Source organism: Rhipicephalus microplus, chromosome X (genome assembly GCF_043290135.1).
Source record: "Rhipicephalus microplus isolate Deutch F79 chromosome X, USDA_Rmic, whole genome shotgun sequence".
NCBI classification, from domain to species: Eukaryota; Metazoa; Arthropoda; class Arachnida; order Ixodida; family Ixodidae; genus Rhipicephalus; species Rhipicephalus microplus.
Window position 1 is genome coordinate 115,891,937 of NC_134710.1, and position 18,692 is coordinate 115,910,628.

An 18,692-nucleotide genomic window follows, 5' to 3' on the forward strand; every position below is an offset into this window, starting at 1 on the left:
AGTGTACCTGGAGCTGCCATGTTCATTTACACCAGTATTTTACAGAGTTACGTGAGATGAAATCTGAATGCGTTGACTGCCAGCCTCACTTCGTATAACATTGATTTGTGGGGTTTAACATCCCAAAACCACCATATGATTACGAGAGACGCCGTAGTGGACGGCTCCGGAAATTTCGACCACCTGGGGTTCTTTAACGTGCACCCAAATCTGAGCACACGGACCTACAACATTTCCGCCTCCATCGGAAATGCAGCCGCCGCAGCCGGGATTCAAACCCGCGACCTGCGGGTCAGCAGCCGAGTACCTTAGCGACTAGATCACCGCGGCGGGGATTCTTCGTATAACATTGCAACTTATCGCTATCACATTCATTGCTTCTCCTTCTCGGTGAAACAGATTTTGTGCAATCATTCCTGCCATGGTCGCGAACGGCACTTGACAACATGCGCACGAGTATACATAGCCTACGAGAAAGCTTCTTGAGACACAGCTAGGTATCCAGCAACTATGCACGTTTTTCAGGTTCTGTATCGTTTGTCCTAAGTTATTCACGTTCATCTGTACCTATTATTACGTTCCGTGCGTCATTTCGGTGCGAGAAACGCGGGGCATGTTTTGATCTACTTGCCATTCTTCGCGTGACCTTCCGATTCGTTGCTATTGAGTTCATCGCTTCGCCTTTGCAGCAAAGTTTTGACTTTTGCTTATTACTCCCTGGTATTGAGAGTAATACTCTAATTACTGGGGAGTATTAAGTAATAATAGCAATAGGTGGCAGTACTCTGCCAGCTAAGTATAACGAATTGTTTATATGTATGTTTTATTTAACTATGTCGGCAATCTTTTCGTTCTTACTCGCGACTGTCTGCTCTGAAATGTCCGCCTCATAAAATAGTCCTATTATATTACTGGTGTCGATTGGGCCCGTATACCCATAAAGCACACCACAAAAATTATTCGAACGAGAAAGTTTCAACCGCTTCTGAGGCAGTGGCGGATCCAGAGGGGTGGGTAGGGCTTCCTGTAGCCTGTGTCAGCACCCCTCCTCTCCTCTTTTCAGTGCTTCCCACCTATTAGGGCGAAGGAGTGGAACGATTGGAAGCACCCAATAACAGTATTTATAATATGATATAATTTCGTGCTAAAGAAAAGAAAACATTTGGGACCCCACCATCACCTTCGGCGTTACTTTAAGCGATCGCTCTCCCCTCCCTAAAATAAGTGACAGGATCCATCCCTGTTCTGAGGCCGGACATATCGAATCAAGGCCAATAACGAGAAGCACCTAATGAAAGTTTTGTGAATTCGGCTATATAGCCATTTCATTCTCTGTCAATAAGAATACTATTACTTGTAACACACAACGGAGCTGTTCAAGTTGAAGGTAACGACGTGGTCGGCTGCAAAAAACTCCGCAAAAAGAGAGCCCAGCTATGCAGGTGGAGCTTAACCATGACGTCAACTGCGAAGCGCTCGTCAACTCTAGCGCAGAAAGAGCACAGGCGGGGAAGTGGCGCCTAGCCATGACGTCACTGCGGTTAGCCTGAGCGTCGCGCGCTTTGCTCGGGAAGGAGATACTCCGTCTAGAAGTTCAGCATGGTCACATGAGTGAGAGAGTGAGAAAAACGTGGCTGATCTACCTATATAGGAAATGGTGTGACACGAAAGTGAAACGTGTCTTCACACAGGTAGTTGAGCGTTTATTGTGCATTGTTTGAGAAACAGCAACAAATTGCAAAATCACGTGAAGAACGGAAAGCAGCTCGAAACTTGTAGCACACAACTCAAGCAGAAAGGACTCGTGAAATTAGCATACGCAAGACCAATGCGGACTATAGCAGCTGTCACAGCTTGAGACTTAAACCGCGCTGTTTAAATAGAAAGGAAGACGCAGAAAACGAGCGCACAAGTATACAGAAGACAAGCGCTAACAACTGTCACAATTCTTCCTTCGTCGTGAGTCAGCAGTGCACTCCTTTTGTAAATGCGGCCATGGCAGCGAGAAAGTGACCTTTGTCCTTTCTGAATTATGAGTCTGTAAGCGCACGGCGTGCAGGAGAGACCAAGCACTGTGGCAGCGGCTCTTCGTGAAGGCACTTTAGAGCGCGCCCAAAGCGAGCCCGTCGTCCATCGTGCCATCTCGCTACTGATAACAAAAACGCGCTAAAGTTTCGGAGCTTTGAGGACTGCCAGACAGTGTGTGGTGTCAATAAAAGGCTTTCTTTAGCACTCCTTGCGGAGTACGATTTGTCGTGTAGTGGTTAGGGTCGTGCGCTGCGAAGCAGGAGGCTGCTGGTTCAAGTCCGCGTGACAGAAGAAAGACTATTCGTCTTTTTTGGGATACTTCAACAAGAAAATTTTGGTCTGTCTGTTTTTCTATTTGTCTGCTTGTCACGCGAAACGGCTCAAGTATAAACACATACGCAGCGCCCACCAATATTGCTCTAGCTTCGCACTTCATACTTATGAGATTGTTGAATAAAAAGCAAATATTGCGCATATCTGAGGCACAAGATCAACACATAAATCGTCTGTGGTGTGTTTCTTTTAAATAAAAAAGCACACCTAAATAATTTCAAAATCTGTAGCGTTTAATACGCTGCGCTGACAATGCGACGCGATGCACGAAACGTGTTTCCTACGCTTTGCTAAGACGACATGGTACTTCAATCTACCTTGAGATCTACAAAATATGGCCTCAAATATTGTGCTTGCTCACTATAGCAGAAGCTATCATTTCGTGTTTTTTTTTACCACCGTCAGAAGGCGCTCGTATCTCACAGAGTGCCGCCAGAATCCCGTTTCCCAATTTCCTTGCGCGAAACATCAAATACATGATTTATTCACTCTCTTCGGACAGAAGACTATCGTCTTTCAACGAAATTTGCAGTCAAACATGCAGATAAAGGGCCATAATTTAGCCTACGTTGTTTTGTGCAATCTGGTAATATATGTTTTACATCGTCATATCCGTGAGTTACATACGTCAGCAAAGCCGTCCTAAACCCCTGCAAAATAAACTTTTGTGTTAAAATTGGAGAACACTTTGTCAATTTCGAAGTGTGTTCGGCGGGTGCCTGTGCCACTTGAGACAGGGTCCGTTGGTATAGAACAATGCGCGTGTCCCCTGTTTGCATGATTGGACGTGCGGAGCACAGCGCCGCTATGCAAGCAAAGCGTGAGCACTGTAGAGTGCGACGCGAGGCGTAACCGACGCTATCAACGTCCATTGGCATGCTCCGGCAGCCCCCTGGCACAGTGCAAGTGCACAGATGGAGGGGCAGATGGATGCACGTGAGCCTGTGCAATCAAAGTTCACCCTACTAAACGTCTACTGGGTCCATAAAAACGCAACAAAACGCGCACGTGGCAAATTGTACGATGAGAACGGCATGTCTAGCCTGCCGGCTGATCACGGGCACGTCGGACGACCATGTGACGGAGAGTGTCACGCGAAGACAAGCGTGCTCGGCTCCTAGCCCTGCCCCGCCGCGGTTATATAGTGGCTAAAGCACTCGGCTGTTCACCTGTAGGTCGCGGGATCGAATCCAGGCTGCGGCGGCAGCATTTTTAATGCAGGCGAGTATGTGGTAGGCCCACGTGCTGGGGTTTGAGTGCACGTTAAAGAACCTCAGGTGGTTGAAATTTCCGAAGCCATCAACTATGACGTCTCTCATAATCATATGGTGGCTTTGGTACGTGAAAGTGCAACAATTATTATATCAGCATAGTCGTGCATAGTCTATCATAGCAAAAAAATGAGAAAGGAAAGCGAGGGTGCAGATGAGTGATGTAAGAATAAGAAGTATAGGCAAACGAACTGAGAGCGTAGAGCATAGTGCATATGTACACAGTATGATTGATTGATTGATATGTGGGGTTTAACGTCCCGAAACCACTATATGATTATGAGAGACGCCGTAGAGGAGGGCTCCGGAAATTCCGACCACCTGGAGTTCTTTAACGTGCACCCAAATCTGAGCACACGGGCCTACAATGTATACAGTATGGCATATCAAGGGGTGAGAAGGAGAAGTAATAATGAGCAGGTGTAATGTGAAGGTTAGGAGGAGAAAATGGAGGAGAGAATTCACAGACAGAGATAAATAAAAGAATAAGTAGACACATATAAAAAAGAAAGAAGAATAAAGAATTAAAAAACAATAATACAAAAAGAATACTCACCAAGCGGTGCTTTTTACCTAAATTTCACCGACTGGTAACTGGCTATAATTGTTTTCTTTATGACCAGACTCTAGAATATGAATACATTTGTGCGGATTAATCACCAAAGTTATACTGTTACAATTGTGTGGTTCACGTCATCAAACAGTGGTGTACGTCTCCAGCGTTGCAAAATAGTATAATTTGCAGATATTGTAGGTTGAGCATTTCTTACGCCTGAGTGCAGCATCGCAGCTGCGCATAGAAGTTTCGGAAGAAATAAAGTGACAAAAAAATTCACGGTTTCAGGTAGCTGCGAAAGCACGATGAGTGTGTTTATGTGCATGCGTGACCCACCATAGTGGTCTAGCAATTAGAAACTGCGCGATTGCTGACTCGAACGTTGCGGGATTGAATCCCGGTCGCGGCGACTGCATTTCCGATGAAAGCGGAAATGCTTGAGGCCTCTCTACTTTGCATATGACGCACTTTCGAGAACCCCAATTGGTCTAAGTTCCCAGAGCTCTCCTGAAAGGCGTCTTCTTATAATCATATCAGGGTTTCGGGACGCTGAATTCCAACAACTGTATTATGTTTCAGTCCGTGTAATCGTTCTGTAACTATTGAGCCTCCCTATATAATTTACTGCAGTATACTCTTAGATTGAAGAAACGCAAGTTCCTGGTTTCAATTTGTCAAAAGATTTCCCTCGCCAAGTTGTGACATATGTTAAATTTTTGTCGCATTTGCACGGACGCACCATGTTGCGTTTCTGTCTTGTCGAGAAATCTAACAATACATACTCAAAAAAAAAAGCACATTGTCGATTTACGGCTGTAAATGTCACACGTTCTGTAAAATCGCAGTGACCATTCAACACTATGGAGTTCCCGGTGTGGCGTGAGAGCACGGATCCAACATCACTACTACAAAGTGGTGTTATTATTGAAACAGCTGTGAAAAAGTGGGGGGGGGGGGGGGGCAAAGACAACGACAAAGGCGAGAAGGCATGCTGAGAGCATTTTCTGAGTGTCCGATTCAGGGGTCTGCAGCATTTTGAGGTGGAGGCCGAGGTCGCATGAAGCCGACATGACGGGGGACAGAAGGCTATTCGGTATGGGGCGGAGGGAGAGATGTGGCTATGTGGGCCAGGAGGAAAAAAAGATTCAGTGAATTGATAATAACGTACAAAACTGAAATCCAAACCACGTTTAGGTTAATTGAAAAACGATCATGTTTATTTATACCAAAATAGCTTTTTTACAGTAGAGATAAGAAGTGACAGTCGAGGTGATCACTTAGCAGTTAAGATAAGAAGTGACACTCGACTGGAGCGGGGGAGGGCTTTGACGTCTTGCCGGAGACTGCATAAGAGTGCCCTACGGGCCGTAGGTCGCCGACTCCTGGTCTAACCAATTTAACATTCCGGTATACTTATACCACCTGCTTTACGCAACTACAAATATAATCTTCAAGGATGTGGGAATACATTGAAGGGAAACGATACCGAAGATGTATTGTTAGTCGTCTTGAGTTGCTAAGACTGTATTATTACATTCGATCAGGCAGATAATTACTTCTGTTGAGTTATGCACGATTTTGAATGGTTAGTTTAGCACGCAAGCTGTATCGTGAAGATTGTAGAGCAAGCTGACAAAAACTAGCCAAGTTGTTTATTGTGTAAATTCATTGAGTTTTGTGTGTTCATCGTTAAATCAGTGTTCGAGTGCCACAATTATTATTGTACGGTTAGTACGAAGGCGTGTGACTCAGAAATGATGCATATTTGTAAAACCAAAGCGAATACGACCATCAGCGCTCGTGCAGCGTGCTTCTTGTCTTGCGTCTCCGTGGTGCGCGTGCTGGTTTTCCCAGTATGGGTAATCAGTTTTCCGCATCTTTCTCTTCTAACACGCGTCCATGGATAAAACTTTGAGCTCTGTATAACCTAAAAGAACATCACTCATCATAAACTTGCCCAAGCTTTCCACACTACAAAATCCAAACGTCGCAGCTAGTTTGTACAACGAAGCCACATTAGCCCCAGAGTTAAAGTGCTTTGATAGACGAGCATCGGTGAAAGGTTTGCGTTTCCGGCCTAAAAGAAAAAGCTCTTTAGCGTAACGCTATACAGCTTCTGATCGAGTTTCTCAAAAACCTCTCTCACTGGAATTGCTCTTAGGGCAAAATTTCAGCCAATCATGTATCTCAGAATGTCATTTGAAAACGCTGGCAGCAAATCACAACGAGCACGGACAAAAGAAGGGCTTCGCGAATTTGGCCTCCTAGTGAACCGCACTAAACCTTTAACCGACAATTATAGCTTCCTTTACACGTAATTTTGCAAAAACCAAAGCAACCGATGCCTCAAAATAAGTCCGAAAGTGTGCTAATGGTTTGTGTACGATAATACATGGCGGTGTTTTGCAAACACGAGTCACAGTGCTATACACTGGACAATTGGACAAAAGGAAGTCTATACGAAATGCACTTTTTTCACCTGCTTGCCGAGTTTCATGCGTTGTTACTTGTTTTAGAGCGTAGCTCTTGGCGTGTATTCCTACGTTGAGCGGCGCTACCGTCGATATCTGTAGCGTGACCAATTGGCCGTGAGATCGAGCATAGTCGCTGCTTGGCGGCAACTGGCCGAAGAGGTGAAGTGTGGATTGCTCCATGCGTTGTCTGCTGGCCACGTCATGTTTATAAGTGCGCGTACGTCATGCACGTTCTCAAAGTGTGGTTTGTCCGGTCACAGTGTCAGCGCGAGTTTCTACGTATATCTGAAACGACGTACGAAAGCATTTGGTTTTGCTCGGCTGCTAATGCATTGTAATAATATCGGCGAGTGAAACTTTCCAGAATCCTGCTTATTGTCACCGTACCCTCCATTCACCAAAATAATTTCCGAGTGGCAGCCACTTTTTGTTTCAAGCCCATCAAAAAATGCTCGTGGCATCCTCCCACACATGGGGACTACTAAATGGTGTGTGAATGCAGCGTTCTATAGCGATTCGGTTGTGAGAAAAAAACAAAAAAGCTCTAAGACATTCATTTGCGCGCCGTTGGTAGGTGTAGAACTACGGCACTGTAGTTTATCGATCATGCCAGGAGCATTAGTTGTGTTAATCTTGCCGTGGTACCACTACACAGAAATATAACTATCACATAAAATGTGACACATCGGTAATTAAATTGTACTTAAAACAAAGGTCCGTGCGCAACCGCGTGCTTAGATTGCGGAACATTTTAAAAAACCAGACGTTGGAAGTTATATTTAGACGGCATGTCTTATATAACACTGAAAGTTTCATCTTTTTTACATTCTCTTCAGCATTTGTGTGGCATTGTTAGTGACTGATGGCTTGCAGTGGTCATTTTTGCCTGAAAAAAAAACACACATGCTTGTCCCATTAACCAGCCCTTAATTGTAGCACTGTCATGCATGTAATCTATTAATGAAAGCTTTCTGCTGAACTCTTACATAAGAGTTTTATTTTTTCTTGGTGGAAGAACATGTGCGTACACGTGGTAAACGCCTTGTAGCGCAAAGCGCTGTCAGCCACTAAGCTTTCCCGACTATACTTATCGACTGTATCGCATTTCATGGTGAACAGAACAAGGTAAAAAATCATATGCGTATAAGTGGCGAATGGTGGTACTGAACTAATCACATAGATATGCGGGCTTTCTACGATCTTTCAGTATTTCATTGCGATAGCAATTAACATTTTCGGTTGGATTTTGCCGCTGGCGTCGGCGTCGATGTCATGCACCGTAATGTATACGAATATATATATATATATATATATATATATATATATATATATATATATATATATATATATATATATATATATATATATATATATATGAAAACGCAATAAAGAAAAAATGCAGAAAGAAAATGTTCCGGCGTGCGGAAGTGAACGTGGGACCTTTGCGTTGTGAAAGAGAGGCGTCAACCACTAAGCTACCCCGCAACAAATCTTTCACCTTTAAACGGCGAGCTGCTTATATCTACCACTACCGCTGCTCGGATGGAATTGTGTCTTCAGACCCGCAGGTCGCGGGTTCAATTCCCGGCTGCGGCGGCTGCATTTCCGATGGAGGCGGAAATGTTGTAGGCCCGTGTGCTCAGATTTGGGCGCACGTTAAAGAACCCCAGGTGGTCAAAATTTCCGGAGCCCTCCACTATGGCGTCTCTCATAATCAAATAGTGGTTTTGGGACGTTAAACTCCACAAATCAATCAATCAATTGTGTCTTCAGCATTACCAGCAAGATGGCGCAAAGAGCGCGCGTCGCCACATCGCGTGGCGGCGCCCGTTCTAATCTCCTATGCGTAGTTGGCCCGGCGAGATAAGGGCGCGTGAGGGAGCAACTCCCTCACGCACCCTTATTTCGCGGCGGCGAGGAGGGGAAGGTCGTACGCCTTGGCTGGCCTCGGACTTTACCTGGAACGATTCTGCTGTAGTTTTTTGGTGCACATAGGTCAAGGCAATCATTGCAGACTCCGTTTGTGGAAAGCGCGCGCTTTTCAGACACAGCAAAGTAACAATTGAAACGCTTATTCGCGTGCATACGTACCTGTGAGTACGTTTTGTGCGTGAGGAACTCGGGGCATGTTTCGATCGGCTTTCAATTCGGCGTGTAACCTTTCAATTTTTTTTTGCTATCGCGTTCATTGCTTCGCCTTTCTGGCAGAGCTGTGACTTTTTTTGTAGTATGCAGATGACAAAGATGTAAATAAGTAGTTCAGTCATGCTGCAGCAGTGCACAGCGGGCGGAACACAAGCTAACTGCGTACAAACAACACAGAAAAGGCGTGATTTAGTGCGAAAGTGTGAAGAGAGTCACCCAGGACGAGCATCCTTATGAAAGGCAGAATGCACTTTACTCACGGGGAATGTTAACGTTGCACAGACGTCATGTACCGATTCAGTAGAGAAGAACGTAGATATTAACAGTAAACTGTAGTCAACGAATTTTACGAACTGTAGACCGCACGCAACGAAGCGCCGCTTTGTGCATTTGTATACGTGCCGCCGACCGCTTCACACTTGCGTGGGGACGGTGCTGCCACATATAGGCCGATCTCGCCGCGAATAGGCAAGGAAGAATAACGTTAGAAAATGAGGTTCGAACCCGGGCGTTTTGCGTAGCAGTCGAGTATTCTAGCGCACAGCCACGCTGGTGATTCAAGCTCACTTGCAAGAAGACCAAATACCAGGCGTCGTGTTCGGCAAAGGAACCTTTGTAATATAGCGTTGCAGTAGAGTATACAATAACAACCAAACAATGCTATCTGTGCCAAGAGTGCGAGCTTTGATGCCTCCCAGCCAGTGTGATGTCACTGATGTGCTCAGCCGTAACTCTTCATCGTAATAAGCCACATGCAGCACCAACAAAGTGCATGTAATGCTTTCAAGATGTGTCGCGGGCAACTTACGTACTCGCACAAAGACGAACGATAGCGTGTAGTGTTGCGGTCGTACTTCACAAAAATGATCATTTCCGGTATAATCGATTGCTTGCAGGAAGCCAAAACTTCAAAGACAGTTGGCTTCACCCGAACATGAAACTACCTTTAGAATTCACATTAAGCAGTATTGCAATTGACGGTGAAGTTTCTGTTACTTTTTTGCATACCGATACCCAAAAACCTTACTAAGTGTGCGCAAATATTTGAAAATTTTGGTGATCCAGTCGAATAGTGTCTTTAACTGTGGTTCAGTAGTCTTTGTAATAAATTGATTGATTGATTTGTGGGGTTTAACGTCCCAAAACCACCATATGATTATGAGAGACGCCGTAGTGGAGGGCTCCGGAAATTTTGACCACCTGGGGTTCTTTAACGTGCACCCAAATCTGAGCACACGGGCCTCGACATTTCCGCCTCCATCGGAAATGCAGCCGCCGCAGCCGGGATATGAACCCGCGACCTGCGGGTCAGCAGCCGAGTACCTTAGCCACTAGACCACCGCGGCGGGGCGTCTTTGTAATAAAGTACCAATTCATATTAGCGCATAACTTACACGTGGAGCCGGATGGTTTCGTGGGGCCGCTGGAGCCTCGATCCTTCCTGCTCCCTGCTGTATTTACATTTTGTCTCTGAATTTTTGAAACCTATTCATACCGTATATATGATGAGCAGACTTTGGTAGTTGAAGCGTTCTACAATTAATTTTCATTTATATTTGTCTGGTATGTTGCGTTTAGAAACTTCTGTATTGTAACCTAAGCTAACGCTAACACTGCATGAGTAGTCTACGCTCTTTAGGTTAATTTACCTGGTCATTTTGCATTTTGATAGAGAGGTGATCGTATGAAACTAAGAGGAACGTATATTGGAATATGTTTTATTGACACGGTCACTACGTCGGCCTCTTCTTCTGTCCATTCACGTCAGTTCCGAAAAATTATTATCTAGCCAATTAGCCATATTCGTTGGCCAACTCTAATTATCTAGCACATTTGCCAATTCTAATATCTTTTTGCGATATCACGCTGCTCACTCCCCGGCTGGTGCCACGAGAACGCAGTAGTTCTCAACTTCTGAATTATCTTCTTACGCTTACCGTCCTTTATGCGCGAGCGAATATTTTGGTCCTCATAAAAGGCATCAGCAATCAGTGTCTTGTGCAGAACATGTGAGTACGTTTTTTGCCTGGTGCGATATGGTTAACCTTGTACGTATGATGATTTTATGGCAGGAAGTATAAGGCCCGTGTGATATAGTTACATAGGATATAAAGTGAACTGAAGCCAAGTCTCTTCGTTATCGCTCCATCTATATCCACGGCTCCCGGCCGATATACGTACGCCAGCCACGGTCATGTGTTCACGCTGCTGCGCCACGTGACCGGAAAGCTGCGGACTTTCTCGCGCGGTCGTTATCGGGTCCGATTGACGAGCGTAGCCGCGCGAGCCACCGCTGCGGCGACTGCTGTCGACGACGACGACGACTACGTCGAGATACAGAACGCGATAGGCACGCGGGCCCTCGAAGAGCAGTCGTCGCCGCATCATCCGCTAATCAGCGGGGAAGAGCGGGAGCAGCTGCGCGGGGAGTGGTCAGATGGTTAGGGCGCGCGCTGGCCGCCGACAACGCGACCGTGTGTGCCCATTACACCCTAATTACTCGTAACGAGGCATCATCAAGAGGCGACGAAATAAAAGCTGCCCGCTTTATTTCCCTCGCTTATTTCCCAGTGCGCTCGTAAAACAAAACGCCCGCGGAGCCGTCGCGTGCGATTCACGCTCGCGTCACTGACGCGGCAGCTGGAGAAACAAAAAGCGCTCGGCACGCTCCACGGAGCGCCTGATTAATGTCTGCCGGTTTCATGAGCCGCGGCGCATCTTCCTTCAGCTGCGCTTCCCGCCTCCCTTCGCGCACCCCTTTTTATTTCACTTTTTTTTTTCACTCTTCCTCTTGACTTTCGTTCCCTCACATCAGTCGTGTTTCCTTTTTAAGTTTGTTTGCTTGAATGGTTCGTTCGTTCTTTTCTCGAGCCTGGTCTAGCCTCCAGCTTATCGGAATGCGGACCGGACAATGCTTGCATATTTAAGTTACAAGCGACGAGAAATAGAAAACAAGAAAATGCGAAGCTACTAGCAACGTCTATAGCTTTAGTTCTTTCACTTTTCAGTTTGATTTTGAAGAAAAATTTAAGGGAAACAAAGAAATTGGGAAAGAGGCGCGCGGTTTCTTATTACCACGCCACGGGGGCTTTATTATAGCTGAGAAAGCTTCCCCCCGTTCACCGAGCGGCGGCTTGCGAGCAATCACCATGGCAATGCAGACACCACACTGAAATAGGGAAAGCTGCTCTGTAACGCTAAAATTCGCGGCAACCTGGCCTGTGCGGCTCCATTTTCATAATATAATGCTCGGTCATCGTGACGCGGACGCTTGGTCTCGGGCCTCGTCTCGACCGGTGGGGCAATTAGAATAGGATACTGTTAAATTCGGGGTCACTCCTGCTAGTATTGTTATTATTATCGGGTTTCTACCTCTTATTTCGCAGTTCATTATGCCACGTGTGAGAACTTTCCTAGATCGCCTTGTATTAATCGCTGAAAACAAATGCGCTTTGTCGTGGCTAAGGGACAGGTTCCTTCGTAAATACACTTCGGTCCGCGATACAGCACGTGTTGGATTTCATTGTGAATGTGGAAAATTTATTCCAACGAGCAGACGGAAAGAGGGGGGAAGGCAGTGTTATAACTGGCAATTCGAGGATCCGCCCTGCAAGAGGCAGTCATCGACGAGCCCTCCTAACGTGGTCCGCGAGAAGTGTCCGTGTGTGCCACATGAAACGCGCATCGGCGTCGGACAAGAAGCATGTGCACGGACCGGGCGATATAAAAGGAGCGTCGGGTGTGTGCTGGGTGCTCTCTTTGTGGCCTTCGTAACGACTGGTCGTGTCTCGTGTAAAGCTGCAGCTCATCAAAGGGAAGTATAACGACTGAGGCTTGAGCTTTGCATTGTATTGGTGAAACTTTCCGATGATCAGGGTACCGTAAATATTGGAATCGAGCGTTGACCAGGTACGAAACATAGAACGCACGGCTGAGAAAGCTGGTGAGTGCAGCGGCCGTCGCCAATCGGATATGACTAGGTGTCCCAAGCAAGACAGAGTGCCAGGATGATTCGCTCGTAAAGAAAGGCTTTCCTCGGCTTAGGGCAGCGGTATCGTCGACTGAGCAAGAAGAGTGTGCAGACGCACTCGCGAAACCAGAAAGTATGCCGTCGGAGATGCTGCTGCCTGTTTACAGTGATACAGACAGGCAGGATAGCGAAATAGAAATAGTGAGTTGTATGGAATACAGTGATGAACCCTTAAAGAGTGACGTAGTGGGTGATAAAAATTTGCCCTGCAGAGCTTCTTAAGCAGCGTGGAGGCCACTTCATTTCCAGTGGTGTCTCTGGTTACATTGCGCAATTCCTCAAAGATAATAAGTATGTAAGGTTTTGAGCTAGAAGCAAGTGTTCGCATGCAAGTAGGGGTCAGTCGGCCACTCTGATCACCATGCATTCGAAGACCAACACTTCCGTTTGAACACCTTAGCTACACAGTGGATAGAGATCTCAAAAAGCGTCAGGGTGCTTTCCTGCGAAATTTCAGACATGCGTTTCATAGAGCTCGCTTCAAAGCGTCTTCCTGTACGGGCTCTGGTTGGCATGTGGAGGATTTTCGCCACAGGGTTTGGTACTAAATCCCTTAAGCGTCAATATAACTGGTCACGACCATAGTGTAGGCTTCTGTTGTGCAAAACTGTAAAATAATGGAGCTTTGAAGTAGCTTACCCCTGGTTGATCTTGGGAGGGCTGACTGTTCTTAGTGTAGGTTCCGGGGCTGAGTGCGTCGCTTGCCGCTTTAGTAATGTAAAGTACAGCTACGCCTACCTATTCCACAGCTGAGCAAAGAGGACATGACGAACAAGAATGTGGACTGTGGTCTTTCTGTTGTACTTCGTGCCATGGTTCAGCAGGGAATAACCAGGCAGCGATAACCGGGTCACGTTACCTGTGGATATTCATGTTGGATCCGAGTGGGCGTTAGTGTGCTGTGCTGTGAATTGTGGCGACTCTGAAATGCGATTTTTGTGCGACCTGCTGTGCACTGTGAGTGGTTGCGACGCCGGGGTGTGTGGGTGAGCCTTCCGCGAAACCTTGTGTGGTGTGCGGCTTTTGTTTGTGGTGGACAGCGAGCGTGACGCCCAAGGAGACATACAACGGCGCCTTCCGGCAGCAGTGACACTGCAGCCCTTATGTGACCTCTTCGGGTGGTTTACAGGCTGTTACAACAGGCAATGCAAGGATCCGCACTGCAAGAGACAGTCATCAGCGAGCTCTGCCAACGTGGTCCGAGTCCTGTACAACGCGAGAGGTGTCCGCGTGCGTCAAATGAAACGCGTATCAGCGTCACTGAGACGCGCAGTCGGCGTCGGACGAGAAGTGCGTGCACGAACCGGGTTATATAAAAGGAGCGTCCGGTGTGCGCTGGTCGCTCTCTTTCTGGCCTTCCTTACGGCCGGTCGTGTCTCAGGTAAAGGCGCGTCTCGAAGCCTAGACTTTTCTTCAAATCTTACCTGGACTAAAGACGTTGAATATGTCACAGCTATATCCCGCAGAATGTTTAACTTTGTTTAACGAAACTTCTGGTTAGCTCCTCCCAAAGTAAGAGAACTACTCTATTTTTCAAATGTCCGCCCTATCTTAGAGTACGCCTGTGTGGCGTGGGATCCACAAACAAAAACTTTGTCTAATGTGCTTGAGATCGTTCAAAACCGTGCAGCTCGTTTTGTGACTAGCAACTACGACTTCAGTGTCAGTGTCACTGCGCCTAAAGACAGGTTAGGGTGGGATTTGTTGGTATTACGTAGAAAACACTTGAGATCAAAATTGCTATTCAAAATATTTCATGGGTTGATCAAAACAGATAAAAAATCTTACCTTTCACCTCCCCATTTTTTTATATAAGTGAAGTTACCATGGCCTAAAATTAGGATAAATGTTTCGGAGAACAAACATTTATCAAAACTCCTTTTTTTTTTCGCTCACATTCTCCCAGTGAAATCGGCTCTCACAGGAGGTTGCTGACTGCCGCACTGAAACATCTTTCAGGGATATATTGCTACTATCATAGCTGCATTTTTTATGATCTGTTTTTCTGACCATCTTGTTTTTGATTAGCTCTTTTGTGTAAGCGTATTTTCCATTGTGTATTTTTCCCCTGCAATATTGCCCTCGGGCGCTGCAGGTATTTTTAATAAATAAATAATAAATACTGAACGCATGTAACTATCTAAATAAGTCGTGTGTTATTTGTGTGAGCAAGAAGCCTCGCAAGACTGTCTCCTGTCCCGGTGCCCTGGTGTCCGCCTGTGCCCACTCCTCGGTCACATCGGGAGGACAAAAGTTAGCCATTGTGCGTATACAATCATGTTATTGTTTAAACAGGAGCTATACTGTGCATTAATTGTTATTTGTAGTTTAACGCTCGAAAACCACCATATGAGTATGAGAGACGCCGTAGTGGAGGGCTCTGAAACTTTCGACCGCCGGGGGTTCTTTAACGTGTACCCAAATCTGAGCAAACGGGCCTACGGCATTTTCCCTCTATTTATATGTAAAATACAGCCACCGCAACCGGAATTCGATCCTGTGGTGTAAGCAGCCGAGTATACTTGTAGCTAAACCGCCGCGGTGGGGCTATAGGGCGCATGTGGCGTGACATTTTGGGTAGCTGCCGACAACGCTGTCGCTATTTTGTTACAAATATCTATACGCAACCTTTCACCTGGAACAATACACATCGAAGTTGAATGAAATCAACTCCTGACTGATGCTGACGGTAGTAAGTTAATGTTTAATGCTCATCACTTCGCGAGTGTTGTGTGTTCCCTTCCATGTGTACCGCGCATTTGTATACATGCGGCATACTGTGCAATAAATTGGCCGTGTGATTGTAATATATTTATATGCGCTTGTGTGATTTTTTAACACTTAAAGGGGCTATGACACGCAATTTTCGATCATAATACATGTTAAGTGGATTAATTCTTGTGCATTCACAAGTTATCTGGTGGGCTTTTATTGTATTTGGTGGAGTATTTAACTTACAATTGAACATTTATACAAACACGGGTGGTTCGAGAGTCAGACAACACTGATGTACTCGCGAGCCGTGATGTAACAAACATCTGGCTGTGCGAACGTCTGCATTATTGAGAATGGTATGGTTCCGTGATAAGCTGTGCGTGAAATTTACCTACGTTGCCTTTCTGCAGTTTGTCACATAAATACAACAATCCGTAGATAAAAATTTCGTAGAAGACGACTACTGTAATCTTTTCTACACGCGATGTCACACGTGCGATGACAAAATTACGGTAGCTGGCGATGAGTGGCAATTACAGCCGGTGATTTCTAGGGCTTCTTCTACATTGAAATGTTCTTTTACAACCCACAATTTTATCTGTATAGGCATAATGGACTTTCTAATTTTTGTTTTCGCTGAATACCATGAATGACTGGGTGACCACCCCTTTAAGCCTTGCACTGTCGTCTTTGCGCTTTGGCGTTTTTGTCGAACACACTTACGGTAGGGCGCAAATCATTTATTAGTACATCCATGGATACGTTCGAAATGATGTGCAAGGTGTTCAGACATGCCCCGGAAGAAAGACTGTGTTTTGACAAGAGAATTTAGCGCTGACGTGATTCTTTTTATCTCACTTAATTGAGTATTTTGAAAAAGAAGTGTTGTCAGGTGGAGTAAAGAGTGCTGACCGGCCAACAACAATAATAAACACCACACGTAAGTTACTAATTGGAAAACAATCATTTCATGGCATCGTGATATCGCTACAGAATACGGAAACACGTGAAAGAAGACGACAGACAGGCGCTATACTAACATACTTTTATTCTTGTACAAGCAAATAGACGTGTGGAAGTAACTGTGTTAGTGACACGTCTATCTGCTTGTACAAGAACGAAAGGAGTTTTTTTTTTATATCACACACCTGTAGTCTGATAAGTGGTGTTACCGTGATATGTGCGCGCTGCGTCAGTGCACCGTCGTGTCGTTATTATATTATAGCCTTTGCATAAAAAAATCTGTTCGCCCCGCCGCAGTGATTCAGTGGCTAAGGCACTCGGCTGCAGCCCCGCAGGTCACGGGATCAAATCCTGGTTGCGGCGACTGCATTTTCGGGGGCGACGAAAGTACTGCAATGTTTGATGTGGGTGCGCATTAAAGCATCCCTGGAGGTCAAAATTTCTAGAGCTCTCCACTACGGCGCCTTTCGTAATCATATGGTGCTTTTGGGACGTCCAACCCCAAATATCAATCAATAAACCAGGTCTTAGTAGCGCCTGTTGGTCGTCGTCTGTCTCTCACATGTGTTCGTCTTTTGTAGCGCTGAAATCACCATGTTATGTATCCACGAACTCGCCCAACAGCATGTTATAATTATTTATTTCATGGTTACAACGCCCGCACTAGCGGTGCTGGACGCTCTTATTCTCGGAGTTTGCTGATATGGAGGATGCATTTTGTGCTGTGAAATAAACACTGATATATGTATACTATATCATTCTACTGCAATAAAATAAGGCACTAAGATAACGGATTCAGAAATAGCAGGAGCCATAACCCTTAATCCTCACCATTCTAGCCGCTTTCATCTTTAAGGTGTACAAAACAACTGGAACATGAGCAACATATGCAGCTGTCTATGTCATCCGTTACCTGGGGCTGTTACTTTCTCTCCTTGCTTGTCGGCGTTCGTCAACCTGGCGTGTGATCTCTTGTTTCATTTTATCTGTCAGTGCTATGATCTGCCTCGAATTCATGGCGTTATAAATAGCAGTCCATGCTCGCCAGTTCACTGACACCGACAATGCACTCGCGGCACTCGAACAACACCAAATCCTATAACGAGAGGTGAGCACTGTTTGAATTTAATTGTTGATACGGTTGAAGACGCCCGCGAAGAGGGAGCACTTTTGCTTAGAAACTCCATATTTAAATACATACGGGAAAAAATAGCCTTTATCAGCATCGACTGCCTACAAATTTATTGAGTGATTTTTCATTTAACAGAAGACACTGATTTAGGGTGGCTGTAATAATTTGGTTGTTTCATTGAAACTGTCTGTCAAAAATGCTCCTTAATATTCGTTATTCTAGTGTACAACTTCGCAAATTAGAGGTAGAAAGTACGTCATAATCAGTCAAACTGCATCTGATAATGAACCCACAGATTATTTCACTTGCCAGAAATATAGTCAACACGAAGATTAATTGCGATTGCTGAATTCTAACGTCACAAAAACCACCATATGAGTCTAAGGGACGCCGGATTCTAAGGGCTTCTATGATTCTAAGGGCTTCGGAAAATTCGATCACTTGTGTTTCTTTAACGTGCACCTGCATCTAAGTGCATGGACCTCAAGCATTTCTGCCTCCATCCAAAATGCGGGCCCATCAGCATCACGATTGACTCGATCTTGTTTTTACGAACAATTCTAGCTGAACAGGAGTTTGGGATTATAGTGGGCAATTGTTATTTACTTCTTTCTCACCTCTGAATGACCATAACGACCATCATCGTTTGTCTTTGTTATCATCGTCACCGTTTGCCATTGTATTCGTCATCGTGTGGGTACGTGCTATGCTCGCTCGTTTTTTGAGGTCTTGCCTCAAATAAACGCATTTGCAACCAAGCTCTCATACGTGGTGAAGGTGCTGGGACCTATAGTTGGTACGAGGTGGCCACACACACTGCTCTGCCCGTTTGTTACAGAGACGCATATCTACGGTCGTTAGAAACAGTAAGCGCTGGCGAGTAAAAAAATTGCGTAAACTTTAGCATCAACAAAATGAGATTGATTAAAATGGGCATCTCTGTTACCATGTCACTTGCACTATATCTATTTCACAGATTATAGGGTTGTTCTTTTATTTAACTTTTACCAAAGTTGTGTAGCAGAGGCCAATCAAGTTGCCAGGC

General features: G+C 45.4%; 1 protein-coding gene across 3 annotated transcripts in view; it reads right to left on the minus strand.

Annotated features, from left to right (window-relative positions):
• The window catches only part of LOC142775703 (nephrin-like), a 536,671-nt gene that overhangs the window by 300,481 nt on the left and 217,498 nt on the right, over positions 1 to 18,692 (minus strand). The gene's annotated exons all lie outside the window — the stretch shown is intronic.